This window comes from Lontra canadensis, unplaced genomic scaffold (assembly GCF_010015895.1).
Source record: "Lontra canadensis isolate GAN:19392208 unplaced genomic scaffold, GSC_riverotter_1.0 scaffold8, whole genome shotgun sequence".
NCBI lineage: Eukaryota > Metazoa > Chordata > Mammalia > Carnivora > Mustelidae > Lontra > Lontra canadensis.
Genome location: NW_022631002.1, coordinates 33,787,346 through 33,797,545, shown reverse-complemented (window position 1 = coordinate 33,797,545; position 10,200 = coordinate 33,787,346). Strand labels below are relative to the sequence as shown.

Sequence of the window (10,200 nt, the reverse complement as noted above, 5' to 3'; positions counted from 1 at the left end):
GCTGTGAAATTTCTGCTCTCAACTCCTACTTACTAGACTAGCCTGGCACAGCTCTTCTTCCTGACTCTTACTTCTCTGTGGAGTGTGCGCTCAACAGACACTGAAAACCCAAAGAGGTCATGTTTTCTTTCCATGTCTGAGAGTTCTATGAAGTTTAACATACTATACTAAAATCAATATTATAATATTAATTAACATAATATACATATATACATATAATATAATTATATTATAGTATTGATTATTAATTAATTAAATAATATAATATAACATAATTAATTGACATTATATACACACACACACATAATATAATTAACATGATATAAATCAATATCATATAACATACAAAACAACATACTATACTAAAATCTCCAAAACCCCAAATCTGCAGACATTGTTATCAGGAGCCGGAAGAAGAACCCAAAGGGTACTGATTGCTGTCTTGCTTCCCCTTCCCTTTTGCCACTCCCCTCCATCTTTCCTTTCTTTCTTTCCTTCATCCATATGTATCAAAGGCCCTATCCTGGGTCAGGCTCTTTGTCGGCCCTAGGGAATCCCCATTCCTCCCACATGGTGCTCAGAGGCCTGAGGGAAAACAGAGATTAAGCAGTTTCCACGCCAATGAATTAATGTCAACAACAGAGGCCATGGGAACAGAAAGGAAAGCCTCTCAACCCTGCTTGGGCAGGTGTTGAGGGAAGGTGTATGAGTCTCAGAGAAGCAGTGTGTGCACCTTTGTCACGGGTGTTGGTGTCTGTGGTAGACACGCTTAATTATCTACCCAGAAACTATTGTCACTCTTCTTCTTCCTCACTGAACCCCGATTCTATTTGGGGCTTCATGTGTGCCCATCATCAGCACTGATACATGATTGCTTCTGTTTCCATTGTCAGACACTCTATTTTCAGCTCCCCCTTGTAGCTATGGCTGGTGGCCCAGACCTGGACAAAGAGAAACACCGCTAGGGAGCTTCTGCCATGCTCTGCTTCCCTAATAAATTGGACAGCTCTGGCTGGTGCCAGCCCCTCCCCACTCTTCCTATCCTGAGTGCGTATGGGACGCCTGGAGCTGCGGACCATCTTGCAATCATGATGATGAAAACTCAAAATGTTAAGATAGCAGAGAGCCAAAGATGAAAGAGTCTGGCTTCTCAAAGACCTTGCTCAGCTGTTACACCAGTACTTGACGATCTATCCCCAGATTTCTTACATGGAAAAATAAAACCTCTGCTAATGGAGTGTTTTTAAAAGCATTACTGAAACATTCCTAACTGACACAGGGTCTCAGAAGAAAAACTTGCTCACTCAACATTTGGGGCCCACCTGCCTTAGAGCTGGTTTTCTTCCTGTTCACCCTGAAGCAAAATCTGACAGTCTGCAGCACCATGTATGCCCAACTTTTAAGGACTGAATTGTGCCTCCCCTCTCCCCTCAATTCATATGCTGAAGCCCTAACCTCTAATGTGACTATATTTGGAGATACGGTCTTTAAGGAGGTAATTGAGTTCATAGGAATGGGGACCTAACCCAATAGGACTGGTATCCTTATCAGAGGAGGAAGAGACATCAGGAGTGCATGTACATGGAGAAAAGGCCATGTGAAGACATAGTGAGAAGGTGGTCATTTGCAAGCTAGCAAGAGAGGGCTCTGGAGAAACCAATCATTCTGACACCTTGATCTCTCACTTCCAGCCTCCAGAACTGAGAAAATATATTTGTTGTTTAAGCCACCCAGTCTGTGGCATTTTGTTATGGCAGCCCTAAGAAACAAATACACCCAACCACTTCCTAAACAGGTCCTTTCTGGAGAGGATATAGTGAAATAGTCCATCACTCACAGCATCAGCAGGACCCACCACTGCTGTCCTGTCTTTCTTTCTTAAATATGAAGGGAAACCTTGGGTCCCTCAGCTTCTGAGGCAAGCAGCAGCATGAGAGGGAAAAGCCAAGAGTTAGAAACCCAAACAAGGGGTGCCTGACTGGCTCAGTGGGTTAAGCCTCTGCCTTCAACTCATGTCATGATCTCAGGGTCCTGGTATCGAGCCCTGCATCGGGCTCTCTGCTCAGCGGGGAGCCTGCTTCCTCCTCTCTCTCTCTGTCTACCTCTCTGCCTACTTGTGATCTCTCTCTCTCTCTGTCAAATAAATAAATAAATAAAATCTTAAAAAAAAAACCCTCAAACAAACCAAAAAAAAAGACAACTCAAAGATTAGAAAGAAGTCTTTTTTAAAAAAACCATCTAATGAACACATTCAGAGAGATTCAAAACAATAGCACGTCAATAAAACAAGGAAAGGAGGTTAAGAAGAAAGAGCAATTAGAGAATAAGAATGCTTTTAAAGATAAAAAAAAAATCACTGCCAAAATGAAATGAATTATTAAAGGATGGAAAATCAACTTTGGTAAGGAGTCAAACTATGAGAGCAAAAAAAGAGAACTAAAGAGAGAGAAGAAAGCAAGAAAACAAAAAAGGGGGGAGGGGATGAGATAATAAAGGAAGAGAATTTCTAAGAGTTGAATAAAGACCCAAATTTTGATTGAAAGCTCCCACAGTGAATGAAAAAGATATCTTAGTGAAATGTTAAAATATCAAGGGACTAGAAAGCCCCCAAAAGTTTCCAAAGAGACAAAATTAGCCAACTAGAATGGAATTGGGATCCACTTGGTTTTAGACTGCTACTTAACAGTGACTCTGGACATAATAGATACTAAGTTACAAGAAAAAAAATAATTTTGAACCTGGAATTCTTTTTTTTTTTTTTTTAGTTTTATTTATTTAAGAATTCTTTATGCCCAACATGGAGCTCGAACTCACAACCCTGAGATCAAGGGTTGCATGCTCTTCCAACTGAGCCATCCAGGTGCCCCTTGAACCTGGAATTCTATACCCAGTCAAACATCTACTAAGTAAGAGAGCGAAGCAAAAAACTTTTTCCAAACAGTCAAGTTCTCAGAAAATTTAACTCCCACGTGTTCCCTCTCATAGGAAGCTATTTGAGGATGTGTAACTGTTTGAGGATGTGTAAATAAGTAAATAGGGGGAAATGGGATCCCTGAAACTGTGCATCCTAACTCAGGAGAGCAGTGAATGCAAGACACAGCATTGCTGAAAAGTAAACTAGTTCAGCTCAGAGCAGAAGGATGGAGGAGCTCAGGACAGAGGCATCTGGGAAAACGGAGGGCTTTAGGTGAGATGTTTTTAAAAAAATGTAAGAACATGTTAAAGACATACCATGCAAGGGATACAAACAAATAAACAAACAAAAAAGCCCTAAGTCAGTCAGAAAGTCTGAGAGGGGGAGGAGAGAAATGGTGTATAGAAGAATTATGGTCCAAATTGGAAGCAAACCAAAATGAATTTAAGGTGACTGTATTTCATTCCATGGCAAACCCCAATGCTTTTTTATTACAGAATCCTATTGTATATTTAATTTTATGCTAGTTCTCATAATTCCTCCATATTTCCCATACCTCATACGTATGCTGATGGATATAAACTGGTTTTTAAAATAAATATGAATGGTGCCTGGGTGGTTCAGTCAGTTGAGTAGCCAAGTCTTGATTTAGGCTCAGGTCATGATCCAAGGGTCCTGGGATCGAGTCTTGCATCAGGCTCCAAGCTCAGTGGGGTGTCTGCTTCTCTTTCTCCCTCTGCTGCTCCCCCTGCTTGTGCTTTCTCTCTTTGTGTCAAATACATAAATAAGGTCTTTTAAAATAAATAAAAATAAAAATGAGTATGAAAATTTATTGTGTCTGGGCACTTTTGAGACCCTTCTCATTTCACAAAGAATATTTGTGTTTTTTGATCTGGGTGCTGGTTACACAGTATTTGGCTTATGAAAACTCATCAAGCTATACTCACAATATGTGTGCTTATCTTACGTAGGGTTGTTTTTGTTCTTTTTGTTCAAGTGTACCCAACGAAAGATGACGTGTGGAAGGTAAGGCAAAGAGAATGGAGAAAAAAGAAGTGTTCTGATATCTTTTGTTTTACCAAGTGAGAAGTTAAGAGAATATGTCAGGTTGATAGGAAAGAAATATAGTCCTGAATATTTAAATTTACCAAGGTAACCAATAGACAGAATAACAGTGACACTGGAACAATGACACACGGAGAAGACCAGTGAAGGGGAGGTAGCGTGAGCAAAAGCCTCATGCTTCACAGCATGACTCCATAGGTGTCCTCTAAGGTGGCATTAACCAGCTGAAGAACTGAAGTTACTAGTGGTTCAATGAAACTTTTAAAGTGCATGTATTGAAGTAATCTCTACACCCAATATGGGGCTTAAACTCACGACCTTGAGATCAAGAGTTGCATGCTGTGCAGACTGAAGGAGCCCATGCAGGACTGGGAAAGGAGACTGCTGTCATGGGTGTTCTGAACTATTCAATTCACTGCCACATGCAAAATGCTACTGTAATAATAAAGAATATTATTATAATAAAATAATATTGTAATAATAATGTGAAAACTTAAAAACTATGCAGTAAATCAGCACTAAATTGTATGATGTAATCCATAAGGACTGAAGTGGAGCTGAGAAGAGAATTTTGACGTTTTATGACTAGAGCAACTCTTTGCCCTTCTAATGTCACCAAGACCCACTGAAGTTTTAAAGGACCCTTTGACTTTTAAAAGATTTTGGGATTCAGGCTCTAAGAAGCATCAACAGCTTTTAATGATACTAGGAGAGTCTCAAAGATGCTCCAAATGAAACTAATTTTTATTACTTCATGTTCTTTTTATTTTTTTAGTAATCTCTACACCCATCATGGAGCCCAAACTCACAACTCTGAGAAGAAGAGATGCATGTTCTTCCAAATAATCAAGCCAGGTGTCCCATACTACTTTGTGTTTTTAAAAGCAGTTGAGTGCTTGCTTCAGCAGCACATGTACTAAAATTGGAATGATACAGAGAAGATCAGCATGGCCCCTGCACAAGGATGACATGCAAATTCATGAAGCGTTCCATATTTTTAAAAAACAATTAAAAAAAATAAAAAGCAGTTTATACCCATTAGCATTTGTAGGAACTATGGTGAGGGGCATATGGGGGACTATGGGAATTTGCATAAAACTCAGTAAACAATAGGATGTTGTAATCTCAAAATTATTGAAGTTTGCCATGGAATTGAACATAGTTACTTTAAATTCAGATCTGTTTCATAACCTGGACAAAACACACAGCTCGGGGATGATATCAATTTACAAATGTTCCTACATTTCAGTCTACAAAATCTCCACTGTGCCGAACATTAGAGACTCAGCCCCAACTCTCAGATGCTTTTGGAGAGTAGACTGATTTGTGAATTCACATGGCATTTTCTACGACCTTCCTCCCAGAAAATAAAAGCATTTTGCTTTCAATTTCAGAAGCTCTTGTGTCACCCTTGAGGGCCCTCCGTGAAAGGATCCATGAAATCTTCCCCAGGTCTTGAAGTACTGAGGACCACCATGTTTCTAGTGCTTCCGTAGGTCCCAGGGCAACTTGGGAAGCTGGTAGTAAGGAGGCACCTCTTGCAACAAGCCTGGTCACTGAGATATTCCAAGTAGAAGCCAGCGGAACTAGCTGAGCACCTTCTGTAAACAGGTGAAGAAACCGAGGGCCAGAGAGGGGAAATATCTTACTTCCTCATCCACTCAGTCACAACAGCGATGGTCTCAGAGGAGGGTCTACAGACTGGGAGTCACTTTACAGATGCACCTTGATCATCTTTCCAGTAATAACTGGTCCTGCTCTGGCATGATCATCCCTAGTCTCCAGAGTCAGAGAGGGTGGGTGACTTATCAAAGTCACACAGCAGGAAGTAGCTCAACTTGGGGAGGAACCCATTCTGGGTAACTTCAAAGCAGGCAACAAAAGGTTGAGGGGACTATAAAGATGGCAGAGATACTGTTTTACTCCCATAAAGCTGTCAGTCTTATTGGTGGGAATAATGCAAGATACCAATTAAAATATTTATTGGATGTTCACTACATGCCTGGCCTAGAGAAAAGGGCCCTGGGAGAGGGCCTTGAGTTCTGCACGCGTCCTGCCCAATTTTTCATTCTCTTTGGCTCAGATAACGGTTTTACTGCTGTGTGCTCTCTGGCTGCAGCTTGGGAGACTGTGAGTCCTGGTTTCCTGAACCCCGCACCAGCTGACGCCCTCAGTGATTCCCACCGGCAGGGAGGGAGCCCTGTTTTCCACTTTGATGTCCCAAGTAGGAAGCAGTCTGTGGTGAGTCACCTCTGCCTGGTCACTTAGGAGGAGGTGAGGACCCCAAGGAAGACAGGGGACCTGTTTGGGGGTCTATGTGGGGTGCAGGGATCCACTTTGGGCTTCAGTGGGCTGGCCACCAGTCTTTGATCAGACCAACAGTTCTAGTGCCTAGTGCTCAGCCCTGAGCTCATCCCTCCTCCCCTTCCCCTGAGGCGGGCTGATCCCTGCAGCCCTGTCTCCTCTCCTGGGCCCTCCTCACCCCCCTCCCTTTCCACCGTTGTGTCTACCTGGATGCCACACGCTGTTGCCTCCCACCTTGCTTGGCCCACACAGTTCCTCCTGCCTGGAAGGCCCTTGCTGTCCCGACCACCTGACAGAACGTACCTATCCTTCACAGGCTGCACAAGCTTCAGGTCTCTCATGAGCTTCTGTGACACCTGCAAGCCTAACCTTGAGCCCAGTGGTTTCCAGGGCCGACTGCAGCCAGCGGCTCTTCAACCTTCTGCCCTTTGCCGCTCATGTGTTGCTCTCCATCACTGGATGTCAGGCATCTAGATGTACTCATTCCATGTCCACATCCTTGGTATAGGGCATGCTGCCCGTCAACACTCAAAACAAAAACAAAAACAAAAACAAAACTGCCTAAAAACGATCAGTCAAGAAATGGAGGCAAAACTAAAAAGGAACAAGGATGCCGTGGTGGCTCAGTCGTTAAGCGTCTGCCTTCGGCTCAGGTCATGATCCCAAGACCCTGGTATGGAGCCCCACATCAGGCTCCCTGCTCGGTGGGAACCCTGCTTCTCCCTCTCCCCCTCCCCCTACTTCTGTTCCCTCTCTGTCTCTCTCTGTTAAATAAATAAACAAATCTTTAAACACACGCATACACACACACACACACACACACACACACACACAACTAAAAAGGAACAAAAGACTTTAATTTGGGGGATCTCAGAATTGCAGTTTGGGGAGCACAGAGCAACCAGAAAAGTGCCTGGCTCACATAGAGCACTTTATGAGAGAGAAGGAAGGAAGTCACTTGATTTGGATAAAGAAGAGAAGGAAAAAACCCTGGAATTTGGTGCTGAGCTGCTGAGCCACTTCTGATGACTAACTTTTTGATTATTGTATTGGTGCTATCAAATGAAACTGTCCCTGGTGAGCATTAGTTAACTTTACTGTCCCCATATGATCTGAATACCAGTTGCCCTGCTGTTAATTTTATGAGCAGCTGCGTTGTAAATTGCTGCTTCTGGCCCAGTTCGAGAATTCATTAGTTGGGAAAGAAAATGGACCTACAAATGCAGTCTTTTATGTCCAGAAATTTTCTATGATGCCGTAGAATGAATGCATGCCCCCTCCATGCTCTCCTTCTATGTCCCTGGGCCTCATGTCATGACTCACAACCTCTAGGAATTGCTGGATCTTTAGTTCCGTTCCTCACTTTATAGACGTGAGGAAACCAACACCCGGAGGGAGGAAGTGACTTGCCCAAGGTCACACTGTCGTTGACAAAGTCCAGACTAGAGCCCAAGGTCCCATGGTTGGTGACAGAGTTCAGACTAGGGCCCAAGATCACATGGTTGGTGACAGAGGTCAGGCTAGAGTTCAAGGTCACAGAGTTGGTGACAGAGTTCAGGCCAGAGTCCAAGGTCATAGAGATGGTGACAGAGTTCAGACTAGAACCCAGATCTCCCATGTCTTTCTCCAGTGCCCCATTTCCCTCACCATGCTTCTAGGAGCAGTTTCTCCCTCAGGGACATGGCAATTTTATGCTTAGCCCCAAGACCTTGTGGGTGCCATGAGTTGTCCTCAAGAGGACAGAGGGGCCCTCCAAGGAAGACCTCTTGCTAATGGTGGAGGAGGAAGGAAGTTTGAAGTTGTAAGAATTGCTACAATCCCCGGTTTCTGCAAGTGAAGCGTGGAGGGGCTGAGCCTTGCCCTAGAGCGGTGTTCTAAGGGTTGGGGAAAGCTGTCTGATAGGAGCAGGTGAGACCTTCTCTAACCTAACCCACATGACCTTTCCAGGCTCATCTTCCGTACACCAGCCTTGACAGCTCACACACCGCCACATTCAGCCCTTGCCTGTCCTGGCCAATCCCTGCCCTTCTGTCCAGTGCACCTTTGCATTGGGCCTACTTCCTCAGCCTGAGCTCGCTTCTCCTTTCAATCCAGCAATTGCAAGCCCAGCGCACCTTCTGGGCTCACCCCAAGGACCACCTCCTCTGGGAAGTCCTCCCTGATTCCCCTCCGTTCTGTGTCTCACAGAACAGGCTCACTCTTGTTAGGCATGTCTTGGTCGTTTCAACCTGGATACCTGTCCCTCTTCTCTTTACCCAGTAAGCCTGAGGGCTGAGATGCTATATTGTTGATACACTGCTCCCCCACAGCAATCAGTAAGCCTCAGGGTTTAGTAGGTGCTTCATCACGTTCCTGGTAAACAATAAACAAGCTTTCCCAGAACAGTCTTGAAGGTCCCGACAGCACCTCCAGGTCAGAGGTCCAGATGAAAGGGAAACACTGCTGTTGCTTCCAAAAGCATCATTCCCCTGTTGTGCAGAACTCACACCCCGTTGCTTCCCTCCTTCCCCCCTCCCTTCTCATCTGACTAGTTCGGCCTAACGGTCACCTCTCGGTCACCTCTGCACACTTCCATCATCCCCAGGCTAGGGCCCATCCCCCCTGCCTCTCCTGCAGCTGACCTTGCCTCACCAGATGTTTACTTTGCCTCAGAGTTGAGGAGTCTGAACGCTGCTCTTGCAACACAAAGCCCCAGGCGGCTCTGTGACCTTGGCATGCTACTTCCCCGCTCCAAGCCCTGCAGTTCCTTGCAGGTGAGGGTCACCTGACTGCTGGGGCTGCTGTGAAGATCAGATGAGCTATGGCATGAGATGGGCTGAGAGTGGTGACCTGACACACATGCTTACAGAAACGGATAAACCCGGATTTAGTGCCTGGCTTCTCCATGTTGCCAAAACCTGCTCCTGAACGTATTCTCCCATTTCTCGGTTTGTTAAGTCCTGCTTGGATCAGTACTGCCGCTGTCTCCTCACTGCTATCACTCATCTGACCAGCCATACCCTTCAGAAAACCAAGACCCAGGGAGGATGGGCTGCTGGCAGGATCCCCAATCCAAGGTCATCTGCTGTCTTTGCCCAGGTTGTGGGTAAAATCCATAGACGGTGAGAGACCGACAGTGTTGTTATTATTATTATTATTTTTTAAGATAATGTCACAAGGGGAAGATTCTGAGGATGTGGAGCAGGTCCTGCTTTCTGGAAGACCTCATGTGTGCAAGGCTTGGAGGGATCCCTGTCAGTAAGGGAGATGGTGAAGTCGAGGATACCCACTGCAAAGGGGTCTTTGCAGGCTTTTCGGCTTGCCTCCCAGGAGCTCCTCTCTGGCCCTCTTAGTAACCCAAGGGAAATATGGGAACAGAGTCCTGGCAACGCACTGGGGTCCGACCTGGTCCTCACCAGACCTCACCACACCATACTACACCACACCTCACCTCACCCCAAAAAAGATCACCCCCTCCCCCAACTCTCCCACCTGGAAGGTAATTCCCCCCACAATTGTAGAAGCCGTGCACACCTCCAGTCCTCAGTGACACCATTTGGAAATAGCAGAGGGAATTAGGTCTCTCAGAACCATCTGTTTAAGTGGCTCTAAATTAAGTCCCAGTGTGTGATCTCTGTTTCTTTATATCCTGGTTGTTAATGAGAGGCCCCACTGGGCAGATGAGAATGTTTTTGAAGAGCCAGTAAAAAGGAGTTAGTCCCGATAACCAGGCACACCAGGAAGGGGTAGCACAAAGCTCCCAGGAAGGACTAAGGGGGAGAGGAAGGTCAAGGCTAGGACTGTTTACACACTGTGGATTTCTGAAGGCTTGTGAACAATTGATTGTGCCTCTTCCTCCTTCTCCCTTTACATTCTGTCCAGGTTTTCAAATGGATGAAAGTGGGGCTTTAGCCTTGGATGACTTTCACAGCCAAATG

General features: G+C 45.0%; 1 non-coding gene across 1 annotated transcript; it reads left to right on the top strand.

Annotated features, from left to right (window-relative positions):
- Positions 1–4,871: 4,871 nt before the first annotated feature.
- LOC116866003 lies at positions 4,872–4,978 on the top strand. Its single transcript, XR_004382298.1, has one exon. It is a non-coding gene; the product is annotated as a U6 spliceosomal RNA (small nuclear RNA).
- The last annotated feature ends 5,222 nt before the right edge of the window (positions 4,979–10,200 follow it).